This window comes from Mustela lutreola, chromosome 3 (assembly GCF_030435805.1).
Source record: "Mustela lutreola isolate mMusLut2 chromosome 3, mMusLut2.pri, whole genome shotgun sequence".
NCBI classification, from domain to species: Eukaryota; Metazoa; Chordata; class Mammalia; order Carnivora; family Mustelidae; genus Mustela; species Mustela lutreola.
Genome location: NC_081292.1, coordinates 8,261,353 through 8,281,685, shown reverse-complemented (window position 1 = coordinate 8,281,685; position 20,333 = coordinate 8,261,353). Strand labels below are relative to the sequence as shown.

Sequence of the window (20,333 nt, the reverse complement as noted above, 5' to 3'; positions counted from 1 at the left end):
GTGTTGGCATTTTCCCCACTTTGCAGATAAGGAAATTGAAGCATACAGAGAAATGTAGTCATTTATCTCAAGTTTTCTACTAGTGACCATGGAGCTGACCTTGGAGCTCAGAACTCTTTGGTTCTAAAGCCAGCTTGGAGCTACTGATGGCAAAGCTAACAGTAACAAAGCTGTCCAGTCATCACTGGGATTACTCAGCAGGAGGCATAAATAGTACCTACTGGGCACTGCTCCGTGTTCATGATGATGGAGGTGGAGGGGTGAGCCAGTCCTGATCAGGCTTCCTGGGAACCTTCTGTCTAGTTAGTGGCAAAGATGCAGAATCACAACAGTGTCAAATAGGGTTCTTTGCACTTATCTTGAGGCCCACCTCCCCATTTTATAGGTCAGGAAATTGAGTCCCAGAAGGAGCTGCCTAAGACCTGCAGATGGTGGGTTCCAGAAAGTTTACATGATAACCAGGGCTGGGATAAGATCCCACGATCCTGGGATCGAGCCCGACAACGGGACCCTTGCTCAGCAGGGAGTCTGCCTCTGCCTCTGCCTCTGCCCCTTCCTCCTGCTTGTGCTATTTCTCTCACTGTCTCAAATAAATAAATAAAATCTTTAAAAATAAATTAAATTAAAATAAATGAATATGAAATGAATGAAATGAAATGAAATGAAAAAATTAAATTAAATTTAAAAATTAAATTAAATTAAAAAATTAATTAAATTAAAAAATAAAAATAAAAAAATGAACGAATGAATGAATGAATGTGGCTTTCAAACTCATATCAGGGAGATCATATGATAGTTGTCTTACCTATTCCTACTCCTTACCTACTCCTTACCTATTCCTTACCTGTTCCTACTCCTTACCTATTCCTTACCTGTGCCTCTCACTCCTACCTCGCACCAGTCCTGACCTGACTATCAGCCATGCCTCTGACTTCAGGATTCCCCCAGAAAGCCTGTCTTGATGCATTCCTACAGCATGTCAGATTCATCAAATGTTTATTCTTTTTTATTTTAATTTTTTAATTCTTTTATAAACATAGAATCTATTTTTATCCCCGGGGTACAGGTCTGTGAATCGCCAGGTTTACACACTTCACGGCACTCACCAAAGCACATACCCTCCCCAATGTCCATAACCCCACCTCTCTCTCCTGACCCCCCTCCCCCCAGCAACCCTCAGTTTGTTTTGTGAGATTAAGAGTCACCTCTTCCACCTCAGCTGCAGCAACATCTTCCTAGGAACATCGCCAAAGGCAAGGGAAGCAAAGGCAAAAATGAACTATTGGGATTTTATCAAGATCAAAAGCTTTTGCACAGCAAAGGAAACAGTTAACAAAACCAAAAGACAACTGACAGAATGGGAGAAGATATTTGCAAATGACATATCAGATAAAGGGCTAGTGTCCAAAATCTATAAAGAACTTAGCAAACTCAACACCCAAAGAACAAATAATCCAATCAAGAAATGGGCAGAGGACATGAACAGACATTTCTGCAAAGAAGACATCCAGATGGCCAACAGACACATGAAAAAGTGCTCCATATCACTCAGCATCAGGGAAATACAAATCAAAACCACAATGAGATATCACCTCACACCAGTCAGAATGGCTAAAATTAACAAGTCAGGAAATGACAGATGCTGGCGAGGATGTGGAGAAAGGGGAACCCTCCTACACTGTTGGTGGGAATGTAAACTGGTGCAACCACTCTGGAAAACAGCATGGAGGTTCCTCAAAATGTTGAAAATAGAACTGCCCTATGACCCAGCAATTGCACTACTGGATATTTACCCTAAAGATGCAAACGTAGTGATCCGAAGGGGCACATGCACCCTAATGTTTATAGCAGCAATGTCCACAATAGCCAAACTATGGAAAGAATAGGTGTCCCTCAACAGATGAATGGATCAAGAAGAGGTGGCATATATACACAATGGAATACTATGCAGCCATCAAAAGAAATGAAATCTTGCCATTTGCGACAACATGGATGGAACTAGAGCGTATCATGCTTAGCGAAATAAGTCAAGCAGCGAAAGACAAGTATCATATGATCTCCCTGATATGAGGAAGTGGTGATGCAACAGGGGGGGGGGGTTAAGTGGGTAGGAGAAGAATCAATGAAACAAGATGGGATCGGGAGGGAGACAAACCATAAGTGACTCTTAATCTGTTTATTCTTTTTTATAACTTGTTCCCAACAGACTTTTACAGGAATATTACACCTCTTGAGGTTTTAAAATCAGTCATCCACCAGCTCAGAGACTCTAGGACAGGGGATTCTGCTCACCTAATTGTCCTGGGCATTGCTTCCTTCGTATCATATTTTAATCAATCAGAGACCAGGGTTTTTAAGACTCCTCCTATTTGCAGAGACATTAATCTGTCTGTGTTTTTTTAAATCCTGCCATAGACTCCGTGAATTAGAGTAAGAATGAGGGGCTCAATGCCCCCAAATCGGTCCCTTTTGCAGGTGGAACAACTAAGTCTCAGCGAGTCTGTGTCATTCGTGCTCAGACCTCTGATGAACAGGATCAGCTCTGAAACCCAGCCTCCCGGATCCTCCATAACCCTAGAATCATGGCCCTTCCCTGCTGTGCTTTACACTGTAAATAAATCCCTTTCTGTGTGGCCAATCAGGAATCCTCTGTGATGTAGGATTGGAGTTGGGCCAGCAAGGATGGATTTATTCTGCACACGGTCACTTCTATGAGGCAAAAGTTTAGGCTCCCCTTTATTTTGACAACCTTGGGGCTTTGTAAGAAAGGAGAGGCACAGAAATACATAAATGACTCTATTTTTTTTTTTTTAACTCAGTCTTACTTGCATTGTCTCCCTTCCCTTGGAGACTGTGTGGCTGTGTGTCACTGGGAGGATGGAGACTGCAGAAGAAAACCCAGTCAGGCCTCTTTCAGAGCCTCAGTCAGGCCTCTTTCAGAGCCTCAGGCCACGCCGCTCTGCTCTTGGCCATGCCTCAGTGGCCCCATGTTACAGTTGCGGGATGAACTCTAAAAGGAAAACAAAGGGAAGCTTTGCATGTGTCCTTGGGAGATACATTTTCATCAGTCAGCAAAAATCAAATAATTTGTACAAATATTTGGGGAAGGACTCATCCCTGCCTTTAGAAGGGGGAGAAGTCAAAGGCCGGAGATGTTCGGTGATGTTTACTCTAAACTATCCAAATATTAGCACTGCGCTCCAGCTGAGGAGGGCAGAGGGGTAAATAAACACCCAATCCTACAGCCTCGTCATTGCCATGCAAAGTGCAGCGGGAGTTAGCAGTAGGAACAGACTCTCCCGATGGAATGTTCTGGTTGATGTGGTGTGGGGGAGAGAACGTGACGTGTGGAGTCGGGCAGAGGGCACTTTGAATCCTACCTGAATCATTAGGAATCTGCAACCCAAATGAGGTGTTCCAGTTCCTGTGGACTTCGTTTCTTCCCCTATAAAACGGGGATGCGAAATTTAGCCAGAAGCCCTCTGGGATCGAACGTGCTGGCCTGTGTAATTGTTCCTAATACACCACAGGTCCTCAACATATAGGATTCCCCTTTCTACCTGCTTCCTCTAGCTGAAACCAGGCTCCCACTCACCCCACCCCACTCCCTGTGCTGTATGCTTTTGGGCCCTGGACAGGTGGGCCCCCAGACACAATGCCTGAGGGAAGCGCTGGGTAATAGCAGTTTATTTTAGAAGCAGCCCCGGGAAACAGGAAGAAAGAACAGAGAAGGGGACATGGGGAACAGAAAACCCATGGGAATGTGTGTCATGGAAGTGATCTTGATTTTGTTGGGCCATCTGAGATGTGTCCAGAATGCTTTCCAGAAGTATCCCTCTGAGAACAGAGGGCCAGTGCCCTGATCCACTGATGGAGGGTGACTCCTGGGACGTAACCTTCACCCCCCAAGTTCTTCTGGACTCTGCACAGAAAATAGGAAATACAGAAGCTCTTCTGAGTCCAGGCATTTCTACCATGGTCCACCACCACTGTGGTCAAAATCAGACGTGTGTCAAGGGGTTTTGACACCAGGACCCAAATCAGCTGCTCCATGAGACCTAGGACAGACTTTGCATGGCACATCTCTTGTCCCTTGGCTGTAGAAACTGAGATTTGACTCTGGCTGCAGTACTTAGTGGCTGAAATGTCTCTTTTAACATTTCAAGCTTCAGTTTCATCCCCAAAGTGGGAGGCATCAGTGGGCATTGAAAGGGTTAACAACTATTCAAGAAGCAGGAGAGTGCCAGGGAGGAGAGAGAACCCTTGTGGGCTGTACTGTGTGTCCTTGTGGATGTGAAGGGCAGTGGCAAAGTGATAGTAGTGGTCTAGGTGGTGGTGATATCAGGAGATTGGAATTTGCTGGAGCCTGGAGATTTACCCACAATCCAGCCCACTCTAGAGCCCCATTCTGCAAAGTAAGTTCTGCAGATCAGCAGAAGCAGCCTTACCTGGAACCTGCTAAGAATTCAGACTCCCCACTCCCTCCTCCCAGAGGGAGGGATCAGAATCTACCCAGTAGTGAGATCCCCTGGCCATCTGCATGCCGCTAACTGAGAAGCCCTAGGCTAGTGGGAGGTCTCTAGGCTGGTGAGGATAGAAATGAGGGCTTGGGCACTCTTTAACTGGGGTGGTAGAGAGGGAGGAGGGAAAGGCAGGAGTTTCTAGGTTGTTATCATCTTTCCTTTTTCCTTCCAGGATCTGTGGGGCAGAGATTTGAAGCTATCCCAGAAGCAGGAGACTCATTGCGCCTGGAACTCTGGTTAGGCAAGAAGCTTTAGATTGGTGAGTCATTAGCACATGGTAAGAACAACTAGGATTTATTGGATGCCTTTGATGTGGAGGTAATGGGCAGGTCCTTTCCATGTACTGTCTCCTTTGATCTACACAACACTGGAAAGTGTGGTATGGTTATTAACCCATTTTACAGATGAGAAGGCTGTGATGTGCACAAGTTATTTTTTGACCTTGATCATTCAGGTAGCAAGCAGAGGAGAGAGAATTCAAAACCAAGTAGGCAGAGATGAGAGCATTTTCTCTGCCCAATGATGCTGTTTTCCACATAGAGAGACATGCAATTTCTAGAACATTCATGTCAATTGTTTACTAATAAATGTCACCTTGTATCACCTTGGTATTCTTAAGTAGAAACTAGCATTGTTGTTTTCCTTTTTTGCTGATAAGACACCTGAGACTCAGAAAGCTCATGTGAGTGTGGGAGCCCAATAGACAGCAAGTTGTAGAGCGAAACTGCAGACCTGACCTGAACAATACTACAGACCTGAACATGGCTCAATCCTCCAAATATTGTGATGTGAGCTGCCTATTTGATACCCATTTCCTTCCTCTTAGTTTACAAAACCCTGATTTTTTTCAGCATGGCAAAATACCCAGCCTCAGGCATTGAATCATGATTGATTGAAACTAATTACGACAATTCTATTAATCATAGCATGGCATTCTTTTTTTTTTTCTAACCTCCCTTTAAGATAGAAGTGCTTTGGTAACGGATGTGATAGTTGGACTGACAACAGCCATTTTGCAACCATGAAGCAACTGGTAAGAATGGCGAGAAAATGATTAGCAGGAGATTTGGTCTCTCCTATCCTGACCAAGCTGTGCAACCAATACTAGGAGCTCTCTACTATTTTATTTTAGATTTATTATTTATTTTAGAGAGAGAAAAAGAGAGGGAGCAAGAGAGCACACATGGGAGGTAGAAGGGCAGGGGGAGAGGGATAGAGAATGTCCAGCAGGCTCTGCACTGAGCATGGAGCTCTATATGGGGCTCAATCTCACAACCCTGAGATCACAATCTTAGCCAAAACCAAGAACTGGACACTCAACTGACTACACCATCCAGGTACCCCAAAACTCCTATTTTTAAGCCAATATTAATCTCATTTCCTACATATGTCTGTGAACACATTCCTAACTAACAAACACATCCTTCTAAAAATGAGGTTAGTGGTTGTATTGATTCAATGATGCCTATGTGAGAAGAGTGGAGAACACACATTCAGCACTCAGTTATGGTGGCCATTATTATCTTACTCTGTGGCTCTGCCTGAAGGCTGAGAAGCTTTTCCCATTTCCCGGGCTTATGGCATTCTATATGGGTCTCCTCCAGTCAGAGCTTATCCCAAGCCAATTAGTCCTCAGGTTTGTTTTGTTTTGTTTTTCCTAGAGAAAGAGGGCACCTGTGCATTTGAGTTGGGGTGGGAAGTAGAAAGGGAATGGTAGAGGGAGAGAGAGAATCCCAGGCAGACTCCATGCCCAGTACAGAGCCCAAGACAGGCCTACATCCCACGACCCTGAGATCATGATCTGAGCTGAAACTAAAAGTCAGATGTTTAACCAACAGAGCCACCCAGACATCCCAACCCTCAGCATTTGAACTCATCTCCTTGTTGTCTGACATGCATCATTTTGTCAGCCTCTCCCTAAGACTTTGCCAGATGAGGGTGGGAATGCTCTAGAGAGTCTCACAGAGAACACATAATGGATGTCTTCTTCTCTTCCAGCTGTTCCTGGTGTCTCTGAATGGGCTGTTCCTGGTGAATCTCAGACCCAGGATCCATTTGCAGAGTGATGTCAACCCAGGCTTTGTCCTTTGGGTGTGGAGGGGCCTGGGGAGCAAGAGTCTCACACAGGTAGAGTTAGACAGTGTTCTCCACTTTGGTACCACCTGCTAGAATGCTGAGTGGTAATTTGTTCCTCCAAATATCTGGTAGCTGCTTGCTTTTGAAACCTCATTTGTACTCCAGACATGTTTACTATATGATTGAGGAAATGAAGGAATGAATCTTCAACTGCTTTTTCAATTATCTGTAAAAATCTCCCCATAGAGCCCTCAGAATCTTTTTATACACACCATGCCCAGGTTCCTCCTCATTATCCTCTTCCTTAAATGGCAGATATTGGAAGAGAACATTCTTCCTTGGGCTATAACATCGCACAGGTTAGTATAGTGGCCAATTAGGAACAGTAGTGGTAACCAAAATATAGCAGCTTGATTAATGGTCGCGCTGCCCTTAAGTTCCTAACTATTGAGCCATTGTGAACAGATGGAAATAGCTTTCTCTGAAACAACTCTATTGCCCCTTGTATAAGGAAATCAGCTAGCCCTTCAAAGATCACTGAGAGGTATAAAAGCACAAAAAATAGCATAAAATCAGAAAGGTGGAAAGAGAAGACAAAGCCAGAATGGAGAGAGATTGGACGGTTTCTCTAGTGGCACCTGACCGATGGTGTCACCAGCTCCCTAATGAGAAGAGATTTGAGTGAAGACAAATAAAACTGCAAAAGATATTACATGCTAAATATACTATACAATTCAATTTAATGATGTATGCTTTATTTTTTGATACCATTTATCCAATCTCAGGTCATCTTTTGGTGTCTTTACAAAACCCTAAGTAAAAGGAGACTTTAGATTGTAGATAATATGAATTGATCAACCTGACACTGAACGATGCCTTCAATGTTCTCGTTCGGTGTTGGAAGAACCAGCGAATAAATTCATGCTCCCAAAGGGTGTTTGGGCAAGGGGTCTTCAGGGAAAGGATATAGTGCACTATACCGATGGCCTCCACTCCTTCTGTTGGGCCATATGACAAGCATGGTGAATGGGAAGTGGGATAAAACTCAATCTTTCCCCTCAGATAGATGATATTCTGGGAGGGTAAGGCAGACATAACACCAGCATGAGCCCAATGACATAAATTTCATGGAAGCTTTGTGTCTGACTCTTTGGGTGGGGGTGGGGAAGATGAGAGTTTGGAAAATGCCCATAGAGTTGGGGCCTTTACAATAGAATCTGGGAAGGAATGTTGGTGGTGTGACAATAGAGCATGGTGGGGGCCACTCTGCAGCCTTTGAAGGAGAGTGAGCCTGTTGCATTAGTCATTGGCCAGGCTGTCAAATGCACAGGACATCATAGGAGGGACAGTAGAGGCTGTGCCCTTGGAGAGCTGAGTTTTCTTGGCATGCAGGAGAGAATGATAAAAGATGGCAGTTGATGAGGCTTAGGAGGGGGATTATACCTACTCCTGAAAGGTCTTGTATACCTCACCAAGGGGACCTTGTGTTGCTTCTACAGGCTTTTAGTCATGACATCAACATGGCAAGATTTATAGTTGGACCTCCCAGCAGTTGCCCTCCTGGGGGACAGAGTGGACTAAGAGAACCAGGGAGGCAGTGATTCTTTGATTGCCTCGAGTTTGAAGAGCTTGTGGTCCCCAGAGTGGGGCTCTGATTCTCTAGGATTGCCAGTCTGGTAGGTGGGATCAAGAAGACCTTCTTGGCTGTAACCTTTTAGAAAACGTTGGGCATCAGCCTCTACTGCAGGATGATGTTCAGCTGATCCTTCTCCAACCACGTTGGCAATGTGCGAGCAGCTCTGGGCCAGGATCCTCAATATGGATCCTTGAGAAAGGGCAAGACAAAACTGAATCTCATGGGTCACAGGAGGAATAAATCAGGTCTTCTGACCTTGATGTTGCATGCTCTGTCCATAGATAGACATTGCCTGATAAGTTTTTCTTTCCTTGTTTATTTCTTTCTCTCTTCCTCCATCTCTCCCTCCCTTCCTCCTTTCCTCTCTCACTCCCTCCATATTTTTCCATTCATCCATCATACATTGACTGAACAGCATGAGCCCACTGTAGTCCCCCAGGGTATCAACTACCTGATGTAACTCCTCCAGCCTCTGAGTTGAGTTCAGCAAATATTTCTTGGGCAGCTTCTATGTACCTGGCACTGTATAAGCCCTGGGGATCCCATGATTGATGAGATATGGGTCCTGTTCCCCAGATCTCTGTCTAATGCAAGAAACAGATGTACAAACCAGAAATTATAGTACACTGAGATATGGGTTAAAACGAGCTATGCACATAGCCCCTGGAGACTTCGTTTCCCCCATATAGTAAAGTAGATCATTTATTTCCACACTCTTTCCAATTCTGACAGCGCTGTGCACCATGCTCTCCGAGGGAAGGATCAGCACACACAGAGCTAGTTCTGTTAGCCTGCATTAACGCCCAGGTCAAGCACTCCTGTTCTTCACTGTCTGCATTTCAGAATTCCTCATTAAATAAGGCAGAAAAAGCTGTGAAAAGTTTATATTTTAAGTCTGAATGCCGTATGAAATAGTAATAGACCCCACACAGAACATTTCATTTGGAATTAAGGGGTTCTCTTTGTCAGTCTATCAAAAGATGCTTCCTGGATGTGCTCAGTGCCTCAGAGGAGTGCATAATGAAACATTTCCAGAGAGGTGGTGAATATTTACATGAGGTAGTAAAAGTTTGATTCACTCGTAAAAGAATTCGAGGAAGAGGAAATTTAAAAGTATTGACATATGCATAGGACAAAATAAAATAAACATTAAGGAGATCAGATGAAATGTTATAGTGATTATCTCTGGGAGGGGGGGCGTCACCTGATACTTATTTCCTTTTCTATATTTTTATATATCTTCCAAAAGTTCTGCAATGAACATGCATTGCTTATATTTTTAGAAGATACAAATTACTTTTTTACAAAACTCTTGATGATTTGAAGATTGAATCCTGTTAATGAGCTTCCATCTGTCCAGACCTTTCCTCGAGGGGATTGTGAATTACCTAGTGTGAAGCTCTTTTGTTCCTATAGTGAAACTTCAATAGGTTTGAAATGAATTTATGAGCCGGCGTCCTAAGGAGGCAGAGATGTTATCCTCTGTGCCAGGTGAGAGGAGGGGAGGAAATGCCCGGTTTCTGCAGAAACCACCGCACCCAGGACCTGAGGTTCACCAGCCGCATGAGCCTTGAAGGGCACTCTGCACACGCTTGAACAAAATAGGTCAGAAGTCCAGCCACGCTTGCTATCACAGATAATAATAATGAGCAAAGACAAACGTCTATTCCTTCCCTGTGCTTTCTCCATGGCCCTTTCTCCTCTATATCCCTTATGTGTTAAGTTAGTTTGATGATGATTAGCAGAATGAACAGAGGGGACAGGTTCAGAAACATCTGGGGTTGGGGGTTTCAATTCTCCGGGCTTCGTTCTTTATCCCGTACAAGACTCATACTGCTGTGCTCTGTGAGGAGCTCGTCAGAGGCTGAAGCTTACTCCAGTGAACCAAACTCCCTCACTGACTCATTTGTTCATCCACAAACATTCCCATATATTTAATTTCATTCTCATGTTAAAGAGCATCTGATGCTCTTTTTGGGGGATGGTGACCTACAGTTCCCCTATTTCATGGTGATCCTGCAAAGATCCCAAGCCTGATCCATTGGGGACTTCTGAAAAGACCTGCGGATGAGGGTCTCTTCAACCGAAATCACAGATGTGTGTACCCATGTTCTTTGTCAAGCCTACATCCAAGAAGGAGGCACAGCAGGCTGGGAAAGAGGGGCGGGGTGAGGGCGGGACTTGCACTTCCTCCACTGGAGCCCTGGGGCCTTTTTTTTTTTTACCCCAACCACTGTGACTGCAAAAGACTATTTTATGTGACAGGAAAGCTGGAAGGAAAGACATCAACACAGTAGCACTGAAGACAAGGTGATCTTTATTTCCTGCTTCATTTTGCCCTGCATTTTAGAAAGGGTTTTATAAAGATCATGTTTGAGCCACTCTCTCCTGAAAGCTCTCAGGGTCCCCAGCGCAGGAGCCTGGGGCCATCAGAGGGCATGAGTCCCCGATTTGTTGAATGTAGGAGGCGCAGATCCCACGGTCTGGCTCACATCCCACCATTCCAACTCCCTTCTCATTTGCCTTCTCTTGTAGACGAGCTGGAAAATTAACAATTTTTGTTTCCCAACTTCCTGTGATTAGCCACTCTGCTCTGTCCTGTCTCCCAGCTAGTGTGGCTGTCATCTGCCCACAGTGCCCCATTGGCAGTCATCTTGCATCCATGAGGCACCAAGGACAAGGAGGAGAGTCAGCACACCGGAATGGCAGTCTTCCTGGAGGAGACTGGGTCCCTGCCGGCCTCACTGAGAGCTCACACTGGCCTCAGCCATCTACCACTGGGTTTCTGGTATTAGGAGAGATAGAAATCCTGTTTGTTTCCATCACTGCAATCAGATTTCTGTTAACAGACAGCAGATCTCCTATCCGATGCTGTAAATGGTGAGGAACCCTAAGCGAGCCAATGGGGGCACAGACAGGACATTGGGAGGGCATCAGTGCTGAGTCTGGTCCCAGGCCCAAGCTCAAAGTCAATATTCCTGGTGTCCCTGGACCTACTCCATGACACGACCAACTGGGGTTTCTGGTCAATCCAGTGTCTGGCCTTTTGTCTACAAGAAGTTTTTGTTTCCAGGTCAACAAAAAGGATGCTAAGGGTAAATGTTGATATCACCCTCACAGATGAATGAAATGTTGGTACCTGGAATTGCAGAAATGAATCACATCCACTTGAACAAAACCATCCCACTGTCCCAGTGAAGAACACGGACTCGGGATCACATAGCAACTCATTGTGGAGGGAAGCAGGGGTCCTGATACTCTGACACCAAATGCCCTCTGTCCCTATCTCTGCTGGAATGGTCCACTGGTAGTCAAGAGGGGTAGAGAATGAACTAAATAAGCAAATAACTTACCAAAAAAGACAATTTTTCCCCTGACCAAGAAGAGTCTTTATACCTCTGTCAGTAGGAGGTAGGAGGAAAGAAAACCAGCCATTTGGGTTGCAAATAATCAAATAATCAAAATAATTCCTCTCGCATGGCTAGATCTTGAAGTTTTCCCAAGCACTGCTAACGTCACATTTCACGTGGTCCTCATGCAACCACATGCAGTGAGGAGATTTAGCTGTCCTTTACCAGTGGAAAAACCAGTCCTCCAAGCACCCCTGGTCCAGTATCCCTTGTCATGGAGCCATCACCCTGGGAAGAGTCTGAGAATGTTTGATGAGTCTTAGGATCCGACACAGGAATGACCAACAGACCAAGGGACTTCTGGATGAGAGGATATTCTGAAAAGTATGTGATTCAAGGTGCCTCGATGGCCCATTCAATTAAGTGTCCAACACTTTTTTTAAATTTTTTTTTTAATTTTCTTTTTCAGCATAACAGTATTCCTTGTTTTTGCACCACACCCAGTGCTCCATGCAATCCGTGTCCTCTCCAATACCCACCATCTGGTTCACCCAACCTCCCACCCCCCGCCCCTTCAAAACCCTCAGATTGTTTTTCAGAGTCCATAGTCTCTCATGGTTGAGGGAAATTGGAAGGGGAGGTGAACTATGAGAGACTATGGACTCTGAAAAAAGTGTCCAACTCTTGATTCTGGCTCTGGTCATGATCTCAGGGTGGGATCGAGCCCCACATCAGCCTCTGTGCTGGGCGCAGAGTCTGCTTGAGATTCGTACATCAATCAATCAATCAATCGATCAATAATAAATGTGAGTGATTAGATTTTTCAAATCACATTCTTCTTACCCTCTTCAGTCATGGTTTAATTCCAGAGTGGCTCTGTCTTCATTTCCAGTTGAGCTTGAAAGAGTTGAGCTCTGCATTTTTATTGTTCTTACTGGCACTTGCCCATCCCCTCCTTCCTTCCCTCTCTTACCAAGGATAATATACTAACATCCACTTATCTATGGGAAACTACAAAAATCTGAATTCTTTTTGTAAAATGCAAAGAACATTTTGTGAACTCTTCAACGGCTGGGCCAAGGGGTGTCTTTGTCTGAATCGGAGGCTACAGAGGCTGACGAGGGAGAAACAGAGGACATCAGTGGGACACTGGTGATGCCCACAGGGGCTCAGTATGCTCCGCAACATCTCTTTAATGAATTCGCTGGATGCACCAGGCACTTAGAAACTTTTCACTTCCTTGCCTGCTTAAATAATTAGGGCATAAATAAAATAGGCACTGCTTTATTGGTGAGTTGCTTTTCTTTTTCTGCAGGAAGCCATCATGTGATCTAATATAGCCTGTGACATTTGATACAAATGCAACATATTCCCTTTCTCGTCTGTCTAATCCTGGCATTTCCTGGACATCACCAAGGTTATTGATTCTTGGACCAGTGCAAATGTTGATGGGATGTGTCACACTCTAAGGAAATGTCATTTGGAAGAAACAGATCAATACAGTTGATTAATCACATTATAGAGAAATCCGGGATAGAGAGCTGGGATATTTGGGTGTGGAGAGTGGATGACAATAGGGAGGCAATGTGGTGGGGACAGCACCAAGGCTCTGTCCCACTGTCTAAAGGGACCCCTGCACTCTTTTCAGGTGATAGAAAAGGTAGTAGCAGGTGTGGGAGCAGGACTAGCAACAATGATGACGATGAGGAGGATGTCCTCCTCAGATAGAGGAGACAGAGTGTGGAAACAGAGCTGTTTCGACTACATCTGTATCTTTGGGGTAAATACCCAGTAGTGCAATTGCAGGGTCATAGGAATCTCCACACTGTCCTCCAAAGTGGCTGCACCAACTTGCATACCCACCAACAGTGTGAGAGGGTTCCCCTTTCTCCACATCCTCTCCAACACACATTGTTTCCTGTCTTGCTAATTATGGCCATTCTAACTGACGTAATGTGGTATCTCAATGTGGTTTTAATTTGAATCTCCCTGATGGCTAGTGATGATGAACATTTTTTCATGTGTCTGTTAGCCATTTGTATGTCTTCATTGGAGAAGTGTTTGTTCATGTCTTCTGCCTATTTTTTGACATGATTATCTTTTTTTGTGTGTTGAGTTTGAGAAGTTCTTTTTTTTTTTAATTTTATTTATTTATTTGTCATAGAGAGAGAAGCGAGAGCAAGCACAGGCAGACAGAGTGGCAGGCAGAGGCAGAGGGAGAAGCAAGCTCCCCACCAAGCAAGGAGCCTGATGTGGGACTCGATCCCAGGACACTGGGATCATGACCTGAGCCGAAGGCAGCCGCTTAACCAACTGAGCCACCCAGGCATCCCGAGAAGTTCTTTATAGATCTTGGATATCAGCCTCTTGTCTGTACTGTCATTTGCAAATATCTTCTTCGATTCTGTGGGTTGTCTCTTTGTTTTGTTGACTGTTTCCTTTGTTGTGCAGAAACTTTTGATCTTGATGAAGTCTCAAAAGTTCAATGGCCAGGGTCACCAAACTGTGGAAAGAACCAAGATGCCCTTCAATGTATGAATGGATAAGGAAGATGTGGTCCATATACACTATGGAGTATTATGCCTCCATCAGAAAGGTTGAATACCCAACTTTTGTAGCAACATGAATGAGACTGGAAGAGATTATGCTGAGTGAAATAAGTCAAGCAGAGAGAGTCAATTATCATATGGTTTCACTTATTTGTGGAGCATAACAAATAACATGGAGGACATAGGGAGATGGAGAGGAGAAGGGACTTGAGTTGAGGAAAATTGGAAGGGGAGATGAACCATGAAAGACTATGGACTCTGAAATACAATCTGAGGGTTTTGAAGGGGTAGGGGGTGGAAGGTTGGGGGAGCCAGGTGGTGGGTATTATGGAGGACATGTATGGCATGGAGCACTGGGAGTGGTGCATAAATAATGAATTCTGTTACACTGAAAATAAATTAAATAAAAATTTAAAAAAACTCATAGAGCTGTTTTGTGAACTATTTGAAATAAAAACTAGTTATTTGTGAACTATTTGAAATAAAAACTATTTGAAATTAAAAGCCCTAGGTTTAGGGCACTGCTAGACCATTCTTATTACAGAAATAAATGTTAGCTATTATGGTTCTAGTTATGGGAAACTCTCAAATGAGAAGAAAGAACAAGTGCTTTGAAGAAGAGTTAGACAGGGGAGACCTCTGTCCCTGGAGCATGAGCAAGGCGACCCTCAGCAAAGACTGCTGGGCTTGGAAGTTTCTCCTCTCTAAAGCCAGACTGAGGCTCCATTCACCTCTGCTCCCTTGGATGCCATTCCCTTACTCTTGGGGCACTGACTTTGACTCATGCTGTTATGGGCAGAGGTGGCTCTTCCCTTCTCCAAGGACATGCTGTTGTCTAAAGGTCTGGGAGACAAATAGTATTTTGCATCCAATGGACAAAGGGTGAACAGCATTCAAAGATTCCCTTCATTCCTCCTTTGGTCAAGAGGCCACTGAGAATAACAACAGTTTAACTGTCATTGTCATGGGGACTGAGACAATGCCTGCAACCCCAGCACAGTCAGTAACATATAGGAAATGTTCCAGAAACATTTATGAAAGAAATGAACGGAGGAAGGAGGCATGGAGGGAAGAAATGTCAGGTGGTTGGGACAAGAGATGACTGAGACTGCCAGACCCATGAACTATGTGACCTTGGCCACAATTTCTCTCTGCTCAGAATGCTGCCACTTTGGAATTGACTCTAAGACATAAAAAGAACAACAGATGTGACAAATAAGCTCATTTTCTGTTCCAGGTACGGTTGTCTCATAGTGTGATCTCACAATGATATCAACATGTTCTCTTATGCGGCCTCTGAAATTGACAAAAGTTGATGAGGAGAAAGGGTTTTTCTTCCCTCCAAGAAACATTCAGGTGTTAAACCTATAGGTCTTTCCATCTTCCCTGATTATCTGTAAGGAACATCAATGAAAGACCTCGACCCAAAGCTATTCCAGTTTGGGGAAGTAGAAGTAAAGAAGATGCAAGTGTGGGGTCCCTGAAGCTGAGCGCACCCTGGGAATGTGAGGAAATCCCTCTTTGTCTAAGGATCTGAGTGTAGAGCATGGGAAATCGGGGCCTGGTCTGATCCTGATCTTTTTGCCTCTGGAGCCCACAGTGTGTGGCCTGGTCTAGAAACCCCAAAGGCAGATGCACTTTTGGAGAGGGGAGGGGGGATGGCCTCCAACAGCCAGAGAGAGGTTGCAGGATGGAGGGGAAGCCGCCTGGGCTCTGGCTGGAGCATATCCAGGCTATAGTCCTAGCTAGCTCAGCCCCTTAATGACTCCAAGACTCTGAGCCCCGCATGTGGCCAATCTGAGCCTCTGCTGTCTCCTCAGTGAAGTGCGATGGAAACAGCGCTCCCCCAGAGCAAATGTAGGCTTGAGCAGGATGAAGTGGGTAAAGTTCCTTGTAAGGCACCTCCAAAGAGCCAGAACTAGCTGCCCTTCAGTTCGTGGCCTGAGCTAGCAGTCCTGATAAGGCAGCAGGACACCAGAGAAGTGAGGCAGGGACTGACTGTCGCCTGGTCTGTTAGCAGAGGAGAGGACAGAAGTTCGGGGAAGAGTGCCACTCGCTCTACTGGCTCTAGCTCGCTCTGCACCTTACTCCCTGAGTCTGGACGGGCCTGACTCACTGTCTGGTCAGCCCCCTGCCTCTCCTGCCCCTTCTGCTAGCATTGCCCAGTGTCCCCACCTGTTCCTCAGCCCCATCCATGCCTTCTAGAAGGACTCAGCCTCCTCCCGGACCGATGATGTTCTTCTAGTTAATGTTTTTCTCTCCCACCTGAGTACAAACCCTGGGGGGTCAGGGTACATGCCTGGTGATGTCTGCTGAACCCCACAGCCCAGCACAGTGCCTGGTGCTTAGTGGGGGCTCCATGCCATTTTTTTTTGTTTGCATAAAAGATATCAGTGAGTGCACCTGCATGCACATAAAGGCATGTGAATGAATAAATAACTCTTGGGGGCATGCTTCAGGCCTGGGGAAAAGGTAAGATTAGGAAGCAGGGCAGATCAGGAAATAAGAGAAGAATGGAGGAAGCTTCCTCGCGATGGGCGTGCCAGGCTGTGGAGATTGCCATTGGCACTGAAGAGGGCAGTGTCCCTAGGTGGAATGGCCAGCCAAAGAAGGTGTAGCTTCTTGGTAATGTCTGTGCCTCCCTGTTGAGAAACCCTTTGCCATTCATGGAGCATGATGTCTGTGGACCAGAGTCCAGGAACTGGTGAGTGGGACTGAGAGGAACATTCCAGTTGTGAGAGGATCTGCAGGAAGATGGAGGGAAGCCCACAGTGCCATCAGACCCACCATGGGGCACCTGACCCATTGGCGCAAAGGCCAGGGAAGCATGGCAGAAGCGGGTCCCTGGACTGAGTCTTAGGGTGTGTCGGAGTCCTCCTTACACAGAAGATGGGACCCAGGCTCAGGCTGGCTCAGGGCACAGACGGCTCACTCGATGGCAACTCCAGCAGCCCCAAGGCACCCAGACGCTTTGCGGACACTGGCTGTGGCCATGGGCTGGAGGACCTGGGGTCTGCGACTGGAAGAAGAGGGGCTGAGGAATGGGGGGGGTCTCTAAAGCGGGGAGCTTGCGAACTTGGGTGGTATCTGTGGAAAGGCAACTGGCAAAAAATGGGGCAAGGAGTGCTGAAAACCTGTGGAGTTTTCTCTCACACACGTTACTGGACACGAAGTTCCCACCGCCTGGATGCAAAGCTGGGTGGTTTCTGCTTCTGCCCCGAGTCATGGCTTTTTGTTGCGACGGACATCCTTGCAGAGGAGGCACAGGACTGCAGCTGAAGAGCTCCCAAACCAAACACAAAGAGGGCGAGCTGGGAAGGGGGTGATGCTCTGTGTCTCATCCCAGTCTCGTGAACCCATCCAGGGGAAGATAACTGCAGGGCAACCATTCTCTGTGCCTCGGCTTATCCATCTTTGAAGTGAGGGAAATGACATCCTCTTCCACAGGTGCTGGGGCAACAGCACGCACAATCCTTCTTGCACATTCTCCACCCGAAAGGGGCTTAGTTGCTGCTTCTCTTTCTACATCCCTGAGCCTTGGTTTTCCTCATTTGTCAAATAGTGAGGTTGAATTATAAGGTAAGAAGAATAAAGAAAGTCACCTTTTCTTAGACCTGATTTGATCAAGATGGTAAAGTCCAGGAGAGCTCCCATTTGGCCTCTGCTAGTTTCCCTGGGGGGCTGGTCTGTAATGGGTATTGGGATGATGTGGATGATAGCTAACACTTCTGGAACACCTTCTAGAATCCAGGCCTCATGTGTTCAGTGTGATATTCAACTTCCTCCTATAAAGGTAAGGCAAGCAGGTGTTCGATCATTCCATTTTTCAGACGAGGAAAGGGAGATGGAGAGGCTCACATGGCTAGGAAGTGACTTAGTTGAGATCCAAGATTTGGATCTCATGTCCTCACTTTCTGTCCTAAATCATCAGTAGAAGTTGGACATGGTCCTTGAGTCCTTCCATGGGAAGCTTTTAGGGTGTAGGGACTCCTGAGGACGACTCTAGCCCGCAGTCTCCCGAGCACACACTCCCTTAGGATACTCAGGGACATTCACAGGCATCAAGCACTGAAAGAAGCTGCCTCCACCTTCCCGAAGTCTCCATTGCTCTTGGAAAAGTGGCCCACCTGAAAATGTGTCTGGGTTCTGTCTCCTTTCCTTTCCCAATTGACCTTTCCAGCTTTTCTGTTCCCATTTCATGAAGGAAAGTCATCTTCCTCCTTCATCCTGAATCTAATCTCTGGGGCATCAGACAAAGAGAGGAATTCTGTAAATGCCAAGCAAAGCAGCTTCTGTGAGAAATGTTGGAGGTGGCATGTGAAACCTTATTTCATCGAGGTAGCAAACGTGTGCAAAGACAAGATTCAGTTCTCATTCTTCTTGTCTATTTATCTTCTATCTCTCTATCCATCTATCTTCTATCCATTCACACGTCCACATATCCAATCGCCCATCTCTCTTAAAACTTGATTTCAGGAAAGAGAAAGTTAACAGAACTTGTGCATTAACAGATCTATTTGAATTTTAAAATAAAGTCAGACTTTCCTGTCAGATAGAAGTTGGATGTGGCTGAGGAGTTTGACAATGAGCACTAGCTTTGACAATTAGGCTACGTGGCAGGTATTTTCCATAAATTAAACAAGTTGAATCAGAGCCTCCAAGGTTTTGACAGATTAGATTTAAAGCACTCATACAAGATTCCAGAATCATGCTGTCCAACTGGGCAGCCGCTAGCCACGTGTAGCTACTGAGCCCTTGAAATGTGGCTAGTACAGGTACTTGAGTATAAAGTATACACTGAAGTTCAAAGACTTAGTATAGGAAAAAGAATGCAAAGTATTTCATTAATATTTTTCATGTTGATTACATATTTAAATGATAATATTTTGAAAATATTGAGTAAAATAAAATATATTGTTAAAATTAATTTTACCTGCTTCTCTTTTAATTGTAGAGTCTAGAAAATCTTCAATGGCCTATGAAGTTTTCATTGCATTTCTACTGGATAGTGTGATGTGCCTTGGAATTATTGTAATATAAAACAAATTTTTTATATGTCTATCAAAAGTGTTAAAATAGTACATGATTTTCAGAATTCTTTTAGAATGTACACAAGCAAAAAACTCCTTTTTTTTTTTTCTTTAAACAGGTGGGGACATATTGACCTAGAGAAAGAACATGACTTACCCAATTTGGAGGCTGTGTAAAAATTCTATAATGGCCATGGAAGATTCACTTGCAACCTGTAGAGTTGGACAGAGTTCTCATTTCTTCACATCCCCATCACATTTATTCACAGGCTCCTTTCTAAACTCAGCCAAGAGCCTATCCATGGGTTGCAGAGTTGAAGCTCAACAAACTTGATTCCCAATGAGTCATGGAATGTTGTGGCCACCACAAGAATCCATCAGCCCCTGTGGTGGCCCCTCCAGGCCATTGGGATGCCTGTAATCCACAAGTAACCATCAAGACAGCCAAGTTTGGACCCATTTATAAGGTAAAGTAAAATATCTGCCTCTTTGGTTCACATATATAGGCTTTGGTCCTTCCTCTATAAAGCCCTAGGAGCAGAGAATCATAGCTTCAAGGCAACTCAGAAATTCCCCAAAGCCTCCCATTGCTGAGCCTTCTCCTTGGGGGTGTGGCATCTTTACTCATCCAGGAGATCAGAGCAAAAGTCTTAGAGTCTCCTTGACTTGTCTATTTTGCTTGCCTTCTGCACCCAACCCATTGACAACTTATCGGTTCCACTGATAAGTATCTACCAAGGACACCATGGCTTCTTACTTCCTCTGCCTGGTGGCCTGACTCAGGACACCTTCAGTCCTCAGAAACTTTTATCAACCACTCATAACTGTTTCTCTAATTCAGCCCTTCCCATTCCAGGCTAATGGGATACTCCACCTACACTTTGGGGTGTCTTATAGTGTCTATGTGCTCAGACCCTCCTCAGCTGCATACGGCACTGAGGTAAATGTCAGAGGAAGACCTTCCCATGGTCTAAGGGTCTCATCCTGGCATAAAGGGTCTCATCCTGGCATAAAGGGTCTCATCCTGGCCTGGAGACTTCTCATAACTCAGCTTAATTACAATGGTGGCTCCCCCCTCAGGAATGCCCTTTTCCAGCCTGGTTCTTCCAACAACTCTGCTTGAAAGCACCTGGTGGTGAGGACTTCCCCACCTCCTTCCATAAACTAGC

At 45.2% G+C, this 20,333-nt stretch overlaps 1 long non-coding RNA gene across 5 annotated transcripts in view; it reads left to right on the top strand.

Annotated features, from left to right (window-relative positions):
- The window catches only part of LOC131827993 (uncharacterized), a 55,097-nt gene extending 47,755 nt beyond the window's left edge, over positions 1 to 7,342 (top strand). For 3 of the 5 annotated variants that reach the window (XR_009352163.1, XR_009352164.1, XR_009352167.1), the window contains 3 exons: positions 4,696 to 4,782; positions 5,491 to 5,556; positions 6,522 to 7,342. This is a non-coding gene — a long non-coding RNA (uncharacterized LOC131827993). Of the gene's footprint in view, positions 1 to 4,421; positions 4,588 to 4,695; positions 4,783 to 5,486; positions 5,557 to 6,521 lie in introns of those variants that run through there. The other 2 variants (XR_009352165.1, XR_009352166.1) reach the window with 2 other exon arrangements.
- The last annotated feature ends 12,991 nt before the right edge of the window (positions 7,343 to 20,333 follow it).